The following is a 21,994-nucleotide window of genomic DNA, read 5'->3' on the forward strand; positions in this document are numbered from 1 at the left end:
TAATTTAACTTCTGAACATTTCAATGGCATTAGTTTAGTAAACAATATGTAGCCTCATCTGGTTTAACTTTGAAAAATCACAATCTTTTCCACAACGGACTAAGGAGACTTTTGAAGCGAAGGATTACCACTGTCTTAAAAAAAAGGAAAAACATGAGAATGTTTCATGACATGAAAATTCCAATGCTTGTCTGCAATATATTGTAGAAGGAAAACCAAACATCCATCTGAGAAAGTGGAACTATAAATAGCCAGGGAAATACTGCTTTTAACTCACATATGGCAAAATACGAATATTCACAACAGCTGTAACTCACTTCATAATAAGTTTGTATTATTCACTGCTGTTGTATGCCCTTTCCTACAAGAGGATTCACTGACTTGAAACAATGTATGTGGCATGTAAGAAATATTTGGATGTCAGCAGGTTTTCAGAAGTGTTGCTGTGTTGGTGCTTAAACATAAAAATGTGTAAAATATGGTCTTATTATTTTTAATGGGCGAAGGAATAATTCACTTGACATCATGAAGCACTCTATGCAGCGTGCAGTATTTGAAAACTTTGGCTACACAGATTAATCACTTACAACAGAAATGGTGAAATATGTCAGGGTTAGTTTTATGCATAATTAATAATTAGTAAAATGAGACAGAATACATGTTTACAGAACAAATCATTTCAGTCGATGTGTTATAAATTAAAATCAATTATACAATGAACCCCCATTAATATTCCAAAATGTGCACACTGATTGGCCAGCATGCCCATTGCAAATCCCACAATATACCAACGGAAAAAGCTCCAGTCACCCGGACTTTTTGCCGTTGGCATAAAGTGCCAAAACCTTTTTTTTAATAAAAAAAAAAAAAAAAAAAAAAAACGGAGCAACAGAGACTTTCTTTTCTCTATTGATTCAGTTTCAAAGCACTGATGTACTGGGTATGCATAGGAATGCAAGTCCCATGCACATGCGCAGTACATCAACACAAGGAAGCAGTATACCACCACTGGCGGAAGAACAGTAATGTGCCATTATACAAAGACATTATTCAAGAAAAGTAAGTATTTTTTTTCTTAAATAATGTCATTGTATAATAGCAATAACCAACTCTGTGGTTGTGGTATATTGAAATTTACCCACGGTTGGCTTTATTTGACCAGTCGGGCTTTGCCCTCATAGGTTCATAGGTTCATAGGTAGGTACTAGGCTATCGGCCCAAGGGCATACATAAACCTAGCCAGCAAGATTCCATAGCTTACGCCACCCAAGAAAGTTATTTTCCTGTGCCACTGTCCAGCAGAGACACAGAAGTGATCCCAGGGGTGTATCTCCTATTTCCCATCCACTCATCAAGATTTTTCTTTAAGAGTGCTAATGAAGAACTTTGCTTGACATAGATGGGTAGCTTGTTCCAGAGTATAGGAAGTCTCTGGGACAGGAATCTATCCCTCCAGTGTGTGTCCTGTTTATTGTGGTGACAAGGTTTAGGTCCCTAGAGCATGTAGCTTGGAGGGATTGGGACTTCTTTAGGTGTAGCATGTCCAACAGCTCTGGGTTTGACATAGCTTTATATGTTAGGCACAGATCACCTCGGAGTAGGTGATATACTAAGGAGTAAAGCTGGAGTTTTTTGAGGTGGTCAGTGTGGGGCATATGTTTGAGGCCAGTAATCCTCTTTGTGAGGTACTTCTGTGGCCTTTCCAGCTGCTGCAGATGTCTTGTGAGGTACATTCCGAAAGGGTGTTGTACTCTATAATAGGTCTAATGAGTGACGAGTAGAGAGGAACAATGACCTCTTTTTTCCTGGATGAGAACCCTTTTATGATGAGGTGTGACATGTAGAAGGACTTCCTGACTACTGTGGCGATGTGACTATCAAAGGAGAGACTACTGTCCACCTGGGTCCCAAGGTCTCTTATCACACATTCGGTGTTAAGTAGATTGCTGCCTATGTGGTAGTTCATGGGTACAGAGTTTTTACCAAAGGGGATGACACTGCACTTTTTAGCATTGAGCTTGAGGCCATGGCTCTGACACCAGGCATCTGTCTCAGTGAGACCCTTCTGTAGGATGTCCACATCACTTAGGGACTTGACTACGGCTCCTAGTTTGCAGTCATCTGCGAACTTCATTAGCCAGAGGCCTTCTGTGTTAGCCTGTACTTCAGAGAAGTAGATACCAAAAAGGAGAGGACCCAAGATGGAACCCTGTGGTACTCCACTTGTCACTGCTTTGAGGTCAGATTTGGAGTCTGCAACTTTTACAGTGTGGGTTCTGTCAGTGAGCCAGTTGGCAACCCATTTTGTGACATAGGGATTTATACCTAGTTTAGTGAGTTTAGCTATAATTCCAGAATGGGGGATGGTGTCGAAAGCCTTGGCGAGGTCAAGATAGGCTGTGTGAACCACCTTACCCTCATCCATGGCTTTGGTGACTGCCTCAAAGAAGTCGATCAGATTCAGGAGGCATGATCTGCCTTTCACAAACCCGAACTGAGTGGGATCCAGAGTTTGGAGGTTACCAATGTCTTTGTTTATGAGTTCCATGATGATACTTCCCATGGCCTTGCAGACCAGGCTCGTCAGGGTAATAGGTCGATAGTCATTAAACCACACCAACCATGGGTAAACCTTCAATATACCACACCACGTCATTGGTTATTGCTTAATTGTCCCAAGAAAGAGACATCACATATCATTGCACAAATTCCAGCTGACTTGTGATTTACTAATACAGAAGTGAACTATAACATTGTGACAAGCCAATTGCAAATATCATGGAGCTTATCTGTAAATGTTTAATTAGATGTATGAACTATGTCCTTTTGTAACATGTGAAATGTAACTTGCAATTATTGTGGAGCTTTTTTCCCCCGACCTCCAACTTCTCCAGTCATCAAACTTAAATAAAAAATAGAAAAATAATAAAATAAAAATATTACAGCAATACCACTGTGATAAACTGTGATGGAGAAATATGAATCTCAAAACAATAAAATGACAGAAATGGCTGCCAGCATCTAAATTAATAATAACAATACACATTGTTATTACTATATAATTGGCCTATATTAAATATGTAACATAAGCACTGTGTGAGAAAAGAAACCAGAAGTAATTTATTCAGAGTACTACACAGTGTCCTACTTGAACAACACATGTGTAACCATGGTCTGTAGTCAAATTTGTAAATGAAAAAATGTGCCTCATATATTATATCTGTAGTGCTACATTGGACACTGGCAACAGCTGCTCAGACTGAGTATCACAGCTACAGACTTCAACAATCAACAGACAAGGAATGCTGAGGCACTCAATTAAATGAGATGTGTCTTACACCCTTCACTTCAGCAGCCATTTATATACTTCAGTGTGTAGGACAATGAAGTGGTAGGCATCTGGAGAAAATGCAGGCTCAGTTCACACATCTCTAATGGACTACAGTTAAAATAACACAAACACTGAGAATGTGACCGCTACTAGAACTCCTACTACTACTGCTACTATTACTACTACTGATTCTACTACTACTACTACTGCTACTTACTATTACTACAACTACTACTGTTACTACTACTACAAATACAAATACAACTACTACTGCTACTTCTGCTGCTAGTACTACTACAACTACAACTACTGTTACTACTACAAATACAACTACAACTACTACTGCTGCTACTACTACTACTAGTACTACAACTACTACTACTGTTACTACTACTACAAATAAAAATACAACTACTACTGCTACTTCTACTGCTAGTACTACTACAACTACTGTTACTACTACTACTACTACAAATACAACTCCAAAAACTACTGCTGCTACTGCTACTACTACTACTAGTACTACAACTACTACTGTTACTACTACTACAAATACAAATACAACTGCTACTACTGCTGCTACTACTGCACATACAACTACTATTGTTATTACTACAACTACAACTACTGCTACTACTACAACTAGTACTATTTACTACTACTATTGCTGCTACTACTGCTACTACGTCTTAATACTACTAACTACTACTGCTACTATTTATTATTACTACAACTACAACTACTACTACAACTACTATTGCTACTACCGCTACTACTACCATTGCTATTACAATGTGATCTGCAAAACAGTGACATTTGTGACCTCTGTCCCTGATCTGTGATGAAACACTGACTATGACCCAGATGAACAGATGTTGACTAGTGGCTCAGGTTATTAAAGATCCATTTGAGAGTAGGAAAAAAGACCTTATGTGGTTCACTCATCTGTGGGGAGGAAATGGTAGTTCTGGCCAGCCAACATGCTCCCATGGCTATGTAGGCTTGCAATGCAACAATGGCCATATAGATGGGGACATGGGCTTAGCAATCCAAGCCATTTATGGTAGCCATCATAGGCAGGCATGTAGGAGTATTCACATTCCAGAAAATGCCTGTGTGGTGATGCAGGAGCTCCAATCAGCCCCCAAGCCATCAGTAACCAAGGGAAGGGGTATTAAGTACCAAAACCACAAATACCTTGATGTTTGCCTGTATGATAGCTCCTAAGATGTGCAGCTGATGGCAGTGGACAATGAAAGAGAAAAAAAATAAACAAACAAATGGGACAGCCTCTCAAGTATACCTTATTACGAGGAATGCTCCACATTTTGACTTTTAAAATGTCACAGTTATGTCCCACATTCAGCATTAAGAACGTTTTTAACTGATAACTATGGTAAATAATATCAAATCATACTAATTCAGGAAAATAACTTGTTGCAAACATAATGTGGTATATTCTAACTATTCTGTGATTTGCCATCTTAAAGTTGTTAGTAAGCTGTTTGTATACATTGTACATTATGAGAGGCAGTGTTCTTTATTTTGGAGACAGAAGACTGACAGCTATGACTATGACTCTTTTCTGACCATTGGATTTCATAATTAAAGGTAATAAGAATGGCTGAAAATGCATGCACACAAAGTGAACATCACAAGAATTCAGAAATGTATACTCATAGCAGACTGGTAAAGCACTTTGCCTTACAACCACCAGTAGCAAAAAACTCCAAACCTCCTAGAATACGGTGACTGCTGTCCTCAGCTTTCCCCTTTCTATCCTGCTGTCTTCCAATGTGAAAAGCATGGAATACATCTGAAAAGTGCAGGTATAGCTAGATGGTCACATGGGATAGGCTAAAAAAAGAATGATAGATAGAGGATGACATTTTGTTTTTAATTGCACCTGTCAAAAGTGTACCACATGAGCATAGGTATATTCTATATCCATCCCAACGTGCACTGCATTACAGCATATAGGCTGTTATGAAACGGTTGTTTGTATGGTTATTATTGTTTTATAATGATCTTTTCCTTGAAGCCTATTCTCTCTGGAATCTTTGCAACTAATATCATGGAATACTAGCTGTTACAAAAGAATAATACAGAAGCAATAAATCTCAGCTGAAGAGCAACCTTGTCCAAAATGCGGAAGCATGAAAATGAGTTTGGCATAAAGTGCCTGAGCTGTAAAACTAGAAAAGAGATAATGGTTTTAAAATACATTTACACAACACAAAGGAATGAGGCAGTTCAGTTCAAAGCAGAGTAGACATGAGCAGCAATAGAAATATGACAGCCATACATCCTTGAAGAGGAGACAATAAAAGCAATATCCCATATCATGACTGTATGTAGCCATCTGTTGCATTGCATGACGTTGAAAATGGATGAGAAAACTCCACAAGTACCCTAAGATATTATATATTTGCAGTTTGTTCCTCTTCAGTATTTAGACAGACTAAGGAATGGACCAGCAAAAAATAGCAGGAAAATAACTGATATATGTACCACATGGATTCTATGGATGTGGACTAGATCTCGAAAAAGGAGACTTGTGTATTACTTAAAGCATAGGTTGCATGCATTTTGCAAGGCTTTCCTCAGAAAGCTGTTGCAGTATAATATTTGGGCATTGGCAATTGAATTCAGCAGAATATACTGTATGAGTGTTGACCCACATTAATATAACACTAAGTGACCTAATATGAATACAGGACCAGATATTGTATACTGTAATGTCAGTTTATGTAACACAGAAAAGTGCTGCAACAGAGCTGCACAATGATGTCAGTTCTAAAGTATAGAGGGATTAAGCTCTGATTATGACTGAGATGCTGTGGATTAATATAGAGACTTGTGGGAGCTGGATGATTTTGCTGAGAGAAGTAGAGGAGCGACAAGTCAATTGCTTGCACACAGCCCTCTGGGGAGTGGATTGTGTGTGTGTGTGTGTGTGTGTGTGTGTGTGTGTGTGTGTGTGTGTGTGTGTGTGTGTGTGTGTGTGTGTGTGTGAGAGCAGGCTCGTGTGCGCGTGTGTGCGTGACAATGTGTGTGTGTGTGTGTGTGTGTGTGTGTGTGTGTGTGTGTGTGTGTGTATGTGTATTTAGGGTGCATGCTCTTCCTCAAATCCATAGTGAAAACTGGAGATGGGGTGTAGACCTACAATGTAATGTAATGCAGGAAGCCAGGTTCCAAGGATTCCACCACAGTTAATAAGACACAATTTTATTAATTAACAGGCAATCAATTGAGTGCTTTCGTCCTAACATAAGTAGAGCTTTATCAGAATAACCATAATGTTGCCTTTCTTCAAATATATGCTGATGTCTGTATGTATTTGACTATATTATACTTCAAAATGGGCAGATTTACTTGCCTTAGACTTTCTTTAATTTAGTATCCCCAATGTTAAAATAAAATAAATTCTAGTATTTCTAATATTCCTGTCAGTTTGGTTTTATTTACATTAAGTCTTAAACGGCACTTTAACGCATATTCTATTAGAATATCTAAATCAATGTGTTTCTGTTAGAATATCAAAGTCAATGTGTAATATTCTGAGTATCAAGTCAAAACCATCATTAAAAAACATTTAATAGCAACATAAATAGTGACAAATTACTTAAATTGTACATTCCTAATCTTGCTCATCCCTAATTGATAACAAAAGTGTTGACAATATGATGTCAGGGAAGGTTACAGTCAATATAAGGTTTGTAAGAAAAACAAAAAGTTTACAAAAAAATTCTATGTAAAATCAAAGGGCATGCTGAATAATTTTCATGCACCTAAGACTGTGCTACCATATTTTGTTTTAAATCTTGTAAGTAAACTGAGGGTAAGTACAATTGTGTAAGTAAACTTACCAAAACACTAGATGTTTGAATTATCACTGCTGCAGTAGGCATAGCCATATGGGGTGTATATCCATCCAAGAATATAGCAACTGGGCAGCTTCCAAAGCTTCGGGACACTTTCCACATGTCCAAACCATTAGTCAGTTTGAGCTGAGGTGACTAAAAAGACAGACTTGGATGCCAAGCCTTTTTGACCTTTCATGCCAACAAAGAGAGAGAGGTTATGTTAGAAACAATAAAAAAATAAGTGTTCAGACACTGACATAATCAACACACTCCAAAAAACAAAGGAGGTGGAGAGAAGACACAGCTACTGCAGCAATGATCATTTGAACATCTGCTGTTATGGCATGTTTTACTTATACAACTGTGTTTGCTCATCATATTGATCACTGATGCATTAGCCTTAGCTATATGGGTTGATTACCCTAGCTTACTACATTTGGGAGTCAGAAGGGGAAGGACCAGGACTCCCTGGATAATGGTCTTAGCAAATCCTGATCTAGAAATGGCAAAAGAATCAAGCTTGTAATGCCTTGTAAATATATGTATAGAGGACCGACTTGCTGCTTGTAGAATACATTTAGAATCCAACCATTTCCAAAAAGCCAAAGAAGTAGCCCAGGCTCTAACTGAGTAGGCCTTGATTCTGCATAAAATAGTTTGTTGTGATGAATATAACAAAAAGCAATAATGTGAAACAACCATTTGAAAATAGTTTGATTTGACAAAGGTTGTCCATTCTTCTTACCTTCACAAGAAATGAACAACTGATCTGAATATCTGAAATATTTAGTTTTGTCAAGATAGTACATGAGTTGTCTGTGGATATCCAAGGTATGGAGTATCCCTTCTTCATCATTTTTAGGTTCAGGAAATTAACTGGGGGATGATTGCTTAGCTTAAACTAAACTCAGACACCACTTTGGACATAAAAGATGGATTAGTTCTCATAGGTTAGTACTATGCTACCTGCCTTTTCAGGCCATTTTAAGCCTAGCCAGTAACCCCATTTGAGAATTAAACTCTGCACCTTGTGTCTATAAGGTAAACACCTTAACCATTAGACCAATCTCCCACCCCTCTCAAAGAAATCCTGTCTCTGTGGAAAATTAGATGGGGTTGACGCACTGTAAGAGCTTCTAATTCAGACACTCTTCTTTCAGTGGTCAGACCACTCAGTAAAACAGTTTTCCATATTAAGAACTTCAAATCAGACAGATCTGCTGGTTCAAATGGAACAAATGCTACCATGTCTAACACAGAATCAAGATCCAAAGGAGGGTCATTCAAAAATATTTTGACATAAGAATGCATTAAAACAGGAGGATCCATGGGCAGACATGCTAGATGTTCAATATATAAACCTTGATGGAGGAGTAAGACAGGCCATAGGATAGTAACTCACACAAATATTCTAAGACCAGAAAATCGCTAGCACTGAATGGGTGATAGTTATGTTGTTGACACAAACTAAAAAAAATTTCCATTTGCTAATATATGATTTTCTAGCAGCAGGCATTCTTGCCTCTGTTAGTACATGCTGCACATCCTCAGTAAGCAGATGCATAAAGGGAATTAAGATCCTATCATTCAGGCAGTCAAATGAAATTTTTTGGCGTTGAGTTAGCATACCCCACTGATCTTGTGTGAGTAGATCCACTCTTTGAGGAAGGTTGTGAAAATTGTCCCTGACTATTTCCAAAAGAAGGGGAACCTTTGTTGCCTTAGCCACAAGGACATCACTGCAATGTTCTTGGGAGATTCTTTCAGAATCTTCAGAAGTACCCTGGATATCAGTGGAAAGGGTGGAAAAGCATACAGGAACAGTATTGTCCAAGGAAAGGAAAAGGCATCTGTCTTCCATGCCTTCTTGCATGGAGCCTGGAACAGAATCCTGGCAGTTGGTTATTCAGAGATGAAGCAAATAGATCTACTTGAGGAACTCCCCAGAAATGGATCAAATCTTGGAAGACCCCCGATCTAGTTTCCATCTATGAGTCTGGCACACAGTTTTGCTCTGACAGAATATAAGATGCCTGTCGAGTGAGATTATCCTGCAAGGCTATATCTCAGTCTAACATGGCTAGTCTGCAAAGAGGGTATGGCCTGGTTCACGCTTGCTTGTAGATGTATGAAATGACTGTGGCATTGTCTATAACTTGAAATGGTTCAGAGGACAAAAGATGATTCGGAGAGTTGAATGCTTTGATCAGGTCAAGAATTTCTTTTATATTTATGTGCATATGTCTGTCCTTGGTGTCCCAGACAGCCTGCATTTTATTCCTCCTGAAGCTGTTCCCAAGCAAAGTCTGAGTCATCTGTGGTGACTAACTACTTTGGAGCAGGTGAGAAAAGGGAAGACCTGGCTTTAGGGTAAATTTGTTCTCTCTACCAGTTGATTTCTCTTCTGACAAATCCCAGCACTGGGATTTGGAAAGAGAAAGGATATTGACAGTGGACCAAAGAGACTTCAGATACTATTGCAGCCTTCTCATATGGAGTCTTGCCAGGGGTACTCTGAGAATCATAGAAGCTATGACACCTAAAATCCAGAGGTATTTCTTTGCAGTGACCAATGTCTGAGTGGAAAACCTTAGAAATAGATCTAAATATAGATCTATTTTTTTCCTGCTGAAAAAAATCTAATTAAACTGAGATGTGTCGCTCATACTGCAGGAATACAATCTTGTGTGAAGGAGTCAAAAAAGACTTCTGAGTGTCCCCTTGGAATCCTGACTTGTTTAAGAGCTCTCTCACAAAAGTGAGAAATTCCTGACACTTTGAAAAAAGACTCTACAAAGACAATCAAGTCATCTAAATATGGAAAAATGTGGATATCCTGTTGCCTGCAATGAGCTATAACTGGAGCTAAACAGTTTGTGAATACTCTTGGTACAGTGGATAGTCCAAAAGGTAAGGCAGAGAGCTGATAATTTGATACAGACACATAAAACCACCTTAAGAAAGATGATGTCTGGATGAAAAGAGATGTGATGATAAGCATTTTTAAATCTAATGTTACCAGGAAACTTAACAACAAGAAGAGATGACATGTTGTGAAGTAACAGCATTTTGAACTTGGGTTCCATCACAAACAGGTTTAGGAAAGAAAGAACCAAAACTCTTTTCAAAGTATCTTATTTCTTTGGGACTAAAAACATCCTTGAATGAAAATCTTTCCCAACCTGGGAGTACGGAGCTGGTTCTATTGCTCCCTGAGGCAGCATGTGTTGAAGAACAGGAGTAAATAGAGGAGTGTGGTCTGGTGGATGAAGAATGACACCCTGAAAAGGAGAGATTTTCTCCCACTTCTATCTGTAAACCTGATGAATGATCTTCAGAACCCATTTGCCTGCAACTTTCTGTAGGCCAAACAGAAAAGTGGAGATGCAGACTTTCTGGTAGGGAATAGGGACTAGCAGGGTGGCAGGGGGTACAAGGTGCCTTAAAAATAATTCTGACCTGTTGAACTGTCCTTGATTTTGAGAGATTCTTGTTGAAACCCCATGCCAATTCTTCTTAAAGGCCTGCTTACTTACATTTTGGTGAGACTGTTTATCTTGTTTTTCATGAAAGTAGGTGAAGGATAAGAGACTCCTTTAGAAACTTTGGAAAAAGAGGGCTGAAAATCATAGAGATCCCCTTTGTAACTTACCCATTTCATCACACCTTTTGATAATCTCTGGAGCAGAGAAGCCAAAAACTAAACTTTATCCAAAGGGTAATTTAAAATCTAATTTTTCTTATCATCTGCGAGGTTCTAAGAACACAGCCAGGTAAACCTCCTCAAAAAACCACCTGTAGCCATAGCCCTGGAAGATGTGTCAACTCAGTCATATACACACGTTACACAATGAGTTGTGATCTGTAAAATGGAAGAAACCAAATTATTCAGTCAAATTTTCCTCAAAGGAAGAAACTGCAGACAAAACATCCCTCATGCTTTTACAATTAGTCAGAATAAACTTTAACATATGAGCCTCACAATTCAAAAATTCTGAAAATTAAAGCTACAGAAGCTTATACCTTTTCCCCATACTTATCAATAATCTTCCCATCCTTGCAAAGGCGTAGAAAGAAAATGGTATGTCATACTCATATGCTCTTATCGCTGTCCTCAAGCCCACCTATCAGCTAAAAAATAGAAATGCCCTCTCCAGCACATAATTGTTTGTATCACTTTCTCTCTAAAACCATTAAATTGATATTATTTTCAGTCTACGAAACTGTTATTGGATGCATTAATTTAGACAGTTGTAGACAAGGCACAGCTCCAAAAAGCCAAGGTTTCTCTAAGTACTGTATATAAAATAGTGCTCAGTAGAGTACAAAGGGTAAGCCTAGCTACACCCTTACATCCTTGACAGAAAGAGTAGGATTTGAATTAAACAATTGTTATCAGCAACATGATTGACTAAAAGCTATAGCTATTGTGTCAAGTATGAGATGAGTGTATAAGAACTTAGAAGATTGCCTTTTTAGGGGTAGCAGGCTGACTATCAGGAAGACTGCAGGCACTGATATACACATCCTCCAAAGCTGACAGAGCTGGAGGAATGGATGCAGGTTCTAAAAATTCCTTCTGTAACAGCTTATTGTATTTTCTGAGGTACTGAGAAACTTCAGTGTTCTTCCACTGAAAACCCCACCATGTTCCGGAAATAGTCTCAGAGAAACAGAAACCCATACAGGAAGAGTCAGAAACTGAGCTCTCCTCAGATTCTGAATAAGAAAACTGAGTACAAAGCCCTGTATCTCTGTCTTCATCTTCCTGTCCAGATTCAGACCGTTGAATCTCTTTAAGAAAGAGAAATCCCTCTTTCTTTTACCACAAACCACTTCATAAATATGATTAAAAGCCTGAATTAAACTCTGAGCCAGACCCTGTATACTGCTCCAGTCTAAGGAAAATTGAAAAGGAATCGATTTAGTTTTCTGTTTTTTTTTTCTGAGAGGAAAAATAGGTCCAACGGTGTTATTGATGGTAGCTGCAGCTTCCCCAGAGGTGGTCACAAGATACTAACTAAACAAGGAAACCTTCCCTGTTCTCCCTTCCAGGACTGACAAGAGTGGCTTTCCCTTGTCCACTGAGAGAACCTCAACAGCTGCAGAGAGCATGGCTAACCCCAGGTCCATAGTGGCTGTAGGTGCTACCTCAGAGGAATCCAGGGTAAAAGTTCAGTGGTCTGAGGAGCCAATTTTGGCTACAGCAGAGTCATCAACTTGTGGGTAAGACAAATTGCTAGCCATCCGTGGTGGCAAAGGCTGTTTGCTTAACTTTTTCTTTTTGTGGCTGGAAGAAGGACCAGTAGTGGAACTTGTAGATTCTTCCATATTCAATCCTAAAATGATGCTTTGCTCGCATGTAAAACAAGCAGCATAAGCTGGTAAAAAATTAGTCTTTAAAAGTAATATTTTTCAATCAAAAACACAGTGAAAAGTATTTCTAAAACAATTTGCTAGCCACACAAAGTTAAATAAATACAATTTCTCCACAGAAAAAATTGTTTTAACTACTTTAAACACCTTTTAAACTGACAGGAAAGAGTGCACCAATGTTTACAGTTAAATCTCATGACAGCTCATTAAAGCACAAACTCCTAGCTTAAAAATAACTTTGTTAGGCAGGAAAATAAATGAAACAATACATTTTTAATGTGGATTTTTTTCTTAAAGGGAAATTATCTACCCCATAAAAGAACAGCGTAAGCCAACCATCAATCCTCGGAAATGCACAGATGAGTGTTCTCTTCAACAGCAACTGACTAATGGTTTGGGTGTGCGGAAGGTGCTCTGAAGATTTGGAAGTTGGAATGCGTTTATATCCTTGGTAGGATATAAACCATATTGCTAAGGCCACTGCAGCAGTGATCAATACGATAATTATACATGACTGCATTTACCTTTTCAGAAGATAAAAATAAAATAGTTGAAATATCACAAACTACATAGATATTTTCAAATTGGAAATTTGCACATTCAGGATGTCCAAGTATGTTGTTTTGTTTAAATGAGGAGCTACCAATATTGCAAAATATTTGGCATTATAATGCAGTTTTACAAAATCTTCAGTGTTAGAAATTTTTTTCTAAACCAAATTTATTTAATTAACAGTATATGTTTTCCAATAATGATAACCCTTAATTTTCCATTTACTGTACATATGCATCACAGATTTTTAGTCATATTAATTTATGAAATTCATTTTGCATTGCTTTCCTTTAGACTTTTTTTCAGTTGGTCATTCCATAACTTTCTGTACCTATCTGCCACTTTTCTCTTAATTTTCTAAATCACGTTCTATTACCCCATCATAATTTTCCTAATCTGCAATTGTGTCGCACCCTTTATAAATTTCCTTATTTCTTTAATCCCCATACCATTTTGCACATTCATTCTTTTGATATCCTGGTGTAAAAGCTCTCAACATTCTTCCCAATGCCACAGATGCCCCTTACTGTCCACCCAAAAAGTCAGAGTCCAGTTATTCTTACTTTGTTCCTATTACTGTCTTCCCAAATCCCCTTCATTGTAAGCTAGCCTTCATGCAAAATTGGTCAGGACCACCACATGTACAAACTGTCTAATGCTCCTTCTATACATCTCTAGCACTCTACCATATCTCATTAATCTTCATCTTGCAATCCTTCTATGAAATAATCTCAGATTCTGTGAAAAAGCGTTATACAAATGTTGCCTTTATACTGGTTTTGCAGGACAGCTGAGTTGCTAACCCTTGTTACAAGTGTGTATCAGCCATATGACTGAAACAGCAACTAGAGAAATGCCAAGCGTGTTCTGTGAAACTTGCACAAGCCTGTTCCTCATTCCATCACAAAAGTATGTAACGGATGTGATGATTTTTAACATGATCTATTCAGGTGTGCACGCCAGCTCAGTGAGCAGCAGAAACTGCAATAGAAGATGAGTACACAATATGTATGAGAAGAAAGGTATAAAGATAACAAAAATAATATGCCTTTACTAGAGAATTTAAAAAACGTGTCATCAGGTTAGAATTTTTTCTTGGAGAGAGGAAAAGTAAAAGAATTAATAGAACAAAAGAGATGGAGGATTTATTTTTCAGACTATATGTAAGTTCCTATGGGGCTGAAGAAGTAAAGTAAAATGTTAAAGTACCGAAGTATTGATGCCTTTGTAAAGATGAAATCTAGTACAGCAATACAAGACCTAGTACAGCAATACAACAACAATCGAGCTTTAACATCCTCAGATAAATTATTACTAAAAAACACAAAAGTTCTTAACAGCTTTGGTGAAACCCTCTTCTTGTGCAAAATATCTAAGATCTGGAACTTCATTCTACAACAAATCATAACTACTAATATAAAATATTTCAAATTGGTCCTCAAAAGTTACTTAAACAACAATTGGCTATACACCTGCTCTTCCCCAGGATGACCACTCACCTCACCTCTCTCTAGTTATCCACTCAACTATTGTACCAACATCAATTATCCAAATTATCAATTATCCACATCTTAAATTCTTCTGTTCCTCTCTTCCTACAAAAATCCTGATTCATTAAATAAATAATCCCTCTAGGCTTAACACATGCTTCATGCAGCTTAGACTTCTCCCTAACTGTCTCTAGCTCCCCACACTTACACTTTTCTTTCCTTTCTGCCCTCCACCTCAAGACTGCCTACTGCAATTTAATAAAGTAGTTATTTTTTTTCTCTGTAATAGAGATTTTAAATTATGACCTGTTTTATGTAATATTTTTGCATTCGTATCCATGTTCTGTAATGTTTTTATTCTATGGTATGTAATCATGTTATCAATTTACTTGTAGTTTATTTGTAATGGAGTTTTTCTCCCCAGGCCTCTGCTGAAAAGGGGTCATCTGGCCCAGTCGGACTTTCCCAGTAAACAAATGTAAAACAAATAAATAAATAAATAAAATCGATTTGAAGCATTGGTTTGACAGGTTGCTAGGAAAATGCTGAACTGATTAGAGAGCTGAGATGTTTTGTAAGACAAAATGCAGCTTGTTCTAAGCAGGAAGATTGAAAAAGAAGATAAATTATGTGGATGGAGGACAGAGACAGCAGAAGTCCCTAGAAAACATGGAAGAAAATGGCACAAAAAATGGAGTCAGCTATTTGAAAGCTGAGATGTGACAATGTGTTGGTCTAAGTAACATGGAGTAGAGCAGGAAGAGGATCTGTGGTGGTCAGAAGGGAAAGGCCAGATAGGGCACCGATGTTGTAAATTAGAAAATAGGAAAGATTTAGTGATAAGAAAGCTGAAGGGGAAGATATCAGAATGGAGTTAGATAAGGAAAGGAATGCTGTCAGTTTTTTGAAATTCCGTGAGAATTTCTATAAGAGCTGGAAGAAAACAGAAAGGAGGGATGTAGTGCTAAGAAGAGTAAGATAGCAGTTCTTCAGATAGCATATCGGCCAGTCCTAGATTGTCAGTCAACAGAAAATAGTAAAAATGTAATAAACTAATCTGCAAAAATGTACAGGTATAAGAATAATACACTTGAGATTTATTGTAGACAAGCATTTGAACAGAAACATGTAACTTTTCCACTCAATGCAAAATTGCAATGGATAAAATGTAAGTGTATTTTTGAACATGCAAAACAAAGAAAGAAATATATTGAACTCTACCAATTTAAAAATGCAATCTCATACTGTTAAGAGAAGCTATTCAGCAATGACTACAGTGACAAATGCCATTTTTTTCAAAATCAAAACAATGATATCAATGTATTCATGTCTGGGAAATTGAAAAAATGTCATTTAAATCCATTATGTCTTCAGACGAAGCTCCTGCAGGTTGGCATTTTCATTTTTCTCTGGCTAAAGAGTTGTTCATAGATATGGCACGGTTTGGAACATTTACTGCCTATATGAAATTTGTGGAGGAATATGCTTTTTATATTTATTATATATGTGGTGTTTGTTTTATGTGTTTGCAAACAATTTCACTGTCAACAGCAAATACTGGTGATGTGCTGAGTGTCAATGGTCAAGTGATGATTTGCTTTGCCATTGAAAAGAGTTTCAATAGTAAGTTATAGATGAGATAGGAAAGAGTTTGGTACATGGCCAGTGAATGAGATGGCATCCTGGGGTAATCATGAATATAGAAAGAAGGAAGAGATAAGAAAGGTGAAAACATTTTAAATACTGTAAAGGTTGTGGGAGGGAATTGGAGTCAAGAAGGAGTCTGTAATATAATAGGCACAAAGGTGAATAGAAACTTGCTGGAGTATTGAACTGGAATGAGAGCTTCTCATATAACAAGGAATGTTATAATCTTGTTGGTTTCAAAAAAAAGAAATGATGGGGAGGAGCAGGGGAATTCGAAGTCAATCAGCACTTTAAGTCTGAATGCAAAAATCTTGCAATGGTCACAACAAATAGACTGGATAGCATTTCACAAGTATGATACTGGAAAATAAGCACATTAAAGGCAAAAAGCATATCGTGTGTGGTTACTAGGGACATTTACAAAATGCTCAGAGAACAAAAACATGGGTATGGCTGGTCATACATCGCATGCATTGTTTTCTATGACACAATGGAATGAGATTTTTAAGATGCTTGAGGAGATAGGATTTCAGGGCTGGTTAAGGATGCTGATTAAGAAATTAAAAAGGGTATAAAAGGTGGAGACTGTTACAGATAATCTAACAGTATCAAAGGTAGTCACACTGGAGTGAAGTACTAGTTATGGGATGCTGTTATCATCAGGATTACCTATGTGACTAAGCCCCAGATAAGGAGAGTAAGAGAAGGAGTGTAGTCACTTTGGGTGCAGTAAAGACTGTTTTAGAAAGTCAGATATATTTCATTCAGCTTGTCCAGTGATTGCATATTAATGCAGGAGACATAAAGATGCATATATACATGCAGGCTGTTCAGTTAATGGATATAATTGTTACTAGTGGCAATTTGGAAGAGGATGTAACATGAAAAATTAATAAAATCTGGAAAGGGAAATACGCTGTACAGGTAATGGAGGATGTTATAGTAAGAAAGGAGGGAGCTAAGCACTTTGAACTAGACTCATAAGGGTTTGAGAAATAAACTATACTGGACTGTTACATGAAACTGTGCATCCAAATTGTAGAGTTTCATGATACAAGGAAAATAAACATGGTGAATCTAATTCATTTGTATTCAGGTGTAGTCCATTACTTGAAATTTATAAATTGATGGGGGCTCTATAGAAGTTATATGACATGTTCATGCACAGAGGTGAGAAGGACTAAGAGTGGTGAAAAATAAAATGAAAATCTGAAAAAGTTAGAGATGGGATACCAGGTCAAAGACAGTATTTGGTAACAAGGACAGCAAGGCACTTTATTTGTGAAGACTGAGAAAAAGAATCAAAATGCCATAATGGGGGTAATAGACAAAGAATGTCAGAAGTGAAATAAAATCAAGTAATAAAGAAGAATGGATGGCCCCAGTATTAATGCTGGAATATCAGGAAAGATTTATTTTACAGATTTGAAGAAACATTGGATTATATGAACAGAGAGTGAGAGAGAGAGAGAGAGACAGCGAGAAAGAGAGAGAGAGAAAGATGGCATTATAAGTGGCAGACGTTACGCTTTAGTGCAGGTGTCCATCCCAGATACCATCTGCAATATTTAAGCAACTCTGTAGCAACACAGACTTTTGACATTGCAAGACTTAAAAAGTAGGATCATGGAAAAAATAATTAAATATGCTGATAATGTAAAATAGATAGTGTGCATTGGCTAATGTAAATTCTTCCAAAAAGGTGCCATTTAAGGGACTTTTTTAAAAAAGGTCTTAGTGCTGTACTCATATAGCAGACACTAACGAGGTAATGATTGTCTGGTTAAATTCTTCAGTCTTCAACAAGATCATGTACCAAAGCAGCAGGACCTCAACTGATGAATTCAGTAATCTAACTGTGAAACAGTGTGCACATATCTGCTTTGGGAAAACAAGAACCAGTCAGCAACGGGACTTAAAAGGTAAAAAGAAAGATCTTAAAAAGAGACAGCAATGACAGTTAGCCACAGTAGCGTCTGCAGCATTGGCTTACTATGTCTGGAATGGGTAATGCTAGACAAATGTGTGGACAAGGAATTCTATAGCCACCAAAGCCAATGCAGATCACCATTTGTAAGTCCAAGATAAAGTATTCTAGAATAACCACAACAGGAGGATGCTAATATATAACACTTCAGCTGGATGTTAAAATGTGACCATTTGAAATCATGAAAATATATAAATGGTAGGAAATGGTTAATAGGAGAAGATGAACAGAAAAGGATTATGATGATGAAAAAACATGGGATGGTATTTGATAACTATGTAAATGGTCTGTCAACCTTTAGATTAATTTAAGAAAAAGTACATTGCAGAATATAGAGGCTGTACTTTTAGTCAAGTGGACTGAGAAATAATGAAGTGGCTAAAGGGAAGATTATTGGAGGACAATCCCAGTGAATATGCAGTGATAATTCAGACAGTGAAAAAGACATTTAGGTAAACATAATAGCTGAATGATCCAAGTGGAAATTAGAACCACTATCTGTTAGAATTTATTTTGAAATAAGCAGAACATGGGAAATGATGGAAAAGTTAAAGTAAGATGATAGGTTATGGAGAAAACAGCTAAAATTAAGTTGGATGTTAAAATATAGCTATGATAAGGGGAATATCAGTCACAGGTAGTATGTAGATAGTATGTGACAACCTCAACCCTCCTTAACATTAACAGGAATCGGGCCCGGAACCCTCCTAGACATGGGCAGTCATCACTAAATGCAATCTTGGCTATTAATTAACATTTCTATGGCATTACGTTGGGATAAAACAGCTAGGCTTGAAATTACCTCCTGGTCGATAGCCTACTAATCTCCTATGATTCTATGATTCTATGATCAAGAGTATTTAATAGAGCAAGGAACAAACTGATTCCTGCTTGATATATATAATAATGATGGTAATATTACTGCATATATTTTAAGAGTATCTGTAGTTTGAGTGGAGTTTGGACTAGTCAGGGAATGGTACTAGATAGACGAGAAAGAGGTAATATGAAGATGAACTGTTTGCATGTTTTGAGTTGGAGACTTGAAAGTGCTTCAAATACTGAAATTAGCACTGCATTGCCTTGAGTCACTGTCAAGGGAATATCCTGAACTGAGAAACGCTAAGTACTCTACCTGCACTCAAATGTGGGTAATATTAAACCACCATTTGATGTGCAAGATCATCTCTATTATCTATGACCTGCTAAGGCTTACAACAGCTATAGCAAGCAAGGATAAATATGAAATTATGGGTTAAAATGCAATAACCTTCTGAGCATGCTCAGAAAATATAAAACATTTCTTAAACTGATGTTTTGATGTTAATGTATCTTCTGAAATAATATGAAAAATTAAAAGCAAGCTCTTTCTGAAGAAAACCTCTAAGGCACAAGTTTTAATTCTTATGTAAAAACTTGTGACTTAGATATTGAATAGAAAGCCCCATTCTATTCAATATCTTTACCAACCGCCTCCAGTCTGCCTGCGGCCACTCGACTCTTATCCATTATGTGGCCGACTAAACCCTCATCACCACCTCTGACAACATGTCACATCTCCATTCACTTACACAAATTACATTAATTGCCATAGAAAAATGGCTTAATTAAAACCAGCTCATCCTAAACCCTAAAAAACTAAACTCTTACTGTTCCTACGAAGATACTCTCACACCACACATCCACCTTCTCCATCTCTTCTCTAAACAATGTAAAAGTTGTTCCACATACTAAACTTCTGGGCACCATAATAGATGACCTACTAAAATCTGATCAGCACATTCATCTGTGTATCAAAAAGACACATCAATAACTGGGATTGCTGTATAGAAACAAAAAATTCCTTACACCAGATGCCAGACTATCCCTAGCTATGTGTTCTCTATGCCACTCTCAACCTCACAAACTTACAATCCACATTAATCTCCCAACTTGAACAAGCATATAATAAAATCACCAGATTTGCAACAAACCAACCTTAGAAATCACACCATTGCATTGCATTAAAAAATGCAATGGCCAGAATTCCTCCATCAACTTCTTACCTAACAGGTACAAATCGCTCACTCCATCCTGCACAAACCTACTGCCTGCCCCTCCCTATGCTCCCTTGTTTTCTTCTACAACCCCACTAGATCTCTCAGAAGCTCTGACCAACAACTCTTTGACATACATAGACCCAACAAAAACATTGGTAAACTACTTTACAGTTACAATGTGTCTTTAGACTGGAACAAACTTCCTAACCCTATTAGAAACATCCCAAATACAAATCAGTTAAAATTTTTTCTCTTAAGCTCATGGATCTGCTCTTGCCAAGAGCCTACATGAACCCTCCCATCTCCAACCTTTTTCTTTCCTTCTTTAACTAACTTCTCTTCCACTCTAATAACTTTATGGTTACTTTTGTCACATTTTCAAGTAGCTGCACAAATGTAGTAGTGCGACTCCTATGTATTTGACTACATCTAAAAACAATGTAATTATGTATTTAGTTCATCTATTTTTGTAGTTTACTGACACTCTTATAGTACATTGACTCCAATCTGCCTTTACATTTGTACATTCCATACCTCATCTGTAAATACATATCGTACATATTTGAATTTCCTAAATTCTGTTAAATTGATCTCATTTTATTTGTTTATTGTAACTGTATTGTGCTTAACTTTTGTGCATATTCCATGTTTTACTTTTATTTTTATTGGTTACAAATGCTTCCCTTAGACAGGGAATACATAAGGACAGCACGCATTTCCCCACTGCTTTACTGGCAGACACAATGAATTGTGTTTTTTTTTAACTTGCTTTTAACTAATTTGCAATACATGCAAGATAAATCTCTATGTACTACAAGGAATTAATATCAGATCTCCAATAGTAATTGCATATTATGTTTTCTTGACATGGATACCAAGATTCACCTCTTGAGCCTCACAATTTTTAGATGAATTTATTGGCATCCATGTAAGAATACATAATAAATAAGTTATGATCGGTGACTAATTCTATATTTTATGCACATAGTAATAGTGGCTGACCAAACTTGCTAGTAACTAGAACAGCATTCATTAACCTTCTACAGCTGTCTGATACTGTGTTTAAGTTATTATTCATCTGCATTACTGAAAAATACTTTTAAATTATCTAATGGCATGACCTCCAAGGACTTGCCCTTGTCCAAGTTTTGTATTGCATAAGTATTAGTTTCTCCTAGCTGTCAAGGTAATATTATTAAGTGAACATGCAGATTATTGCTCTTCAATGGCCTTACAGGAATCAGCTGGCCGGATAAGCGTTTACAGGAACATTTGCTGCATTGTGGAACCTAATACAGTCTTTGATACAACTCACTAAGAAAATCAACTACTTCTAAGGGATTATTCTACTTGATCCAAGGGTAATAAACTTCAAGTTCTGCCAGTCTTATCGGACAAAATGATCTCAGTTCCATGTTCATAAAGTTTAGAGATACTAATGATTTATGTGTTTAGCTGCCATAAATCCATATACTGTACAAACGTATTGATTTGATTTTACAGCCAAGTCTCAGTTTACTTATACAAATGTGTTAAACTTTTAAATACCATGCAATTTGCAGTTGCTGGGCTTATTTGCTCTGTTTTGTTATATACATTTTGATCCTTTTCTACTAACATAACAGTTTCCAGTTTCTTGGTTTTCTAGGCCCTTTTGAATAGTGCATTTGCATGTTATCCAATGAGCATTTTTTTTTGTGAAAACA

Source organism: Protopterus annectens, chromosome 7.part0, assembly GCF_019279795.1.
Source record: "Protopterus annectens isolate FY-2018-M chromosome 7.part0, PAN1.0, whole genome shotgun sequence".
Taxonomy (NCBI): Eukaryota; Metazoa; Chordata; order Ceratodontiformes; family Protopteridae; genus Protopterus; species Protopterus annectens.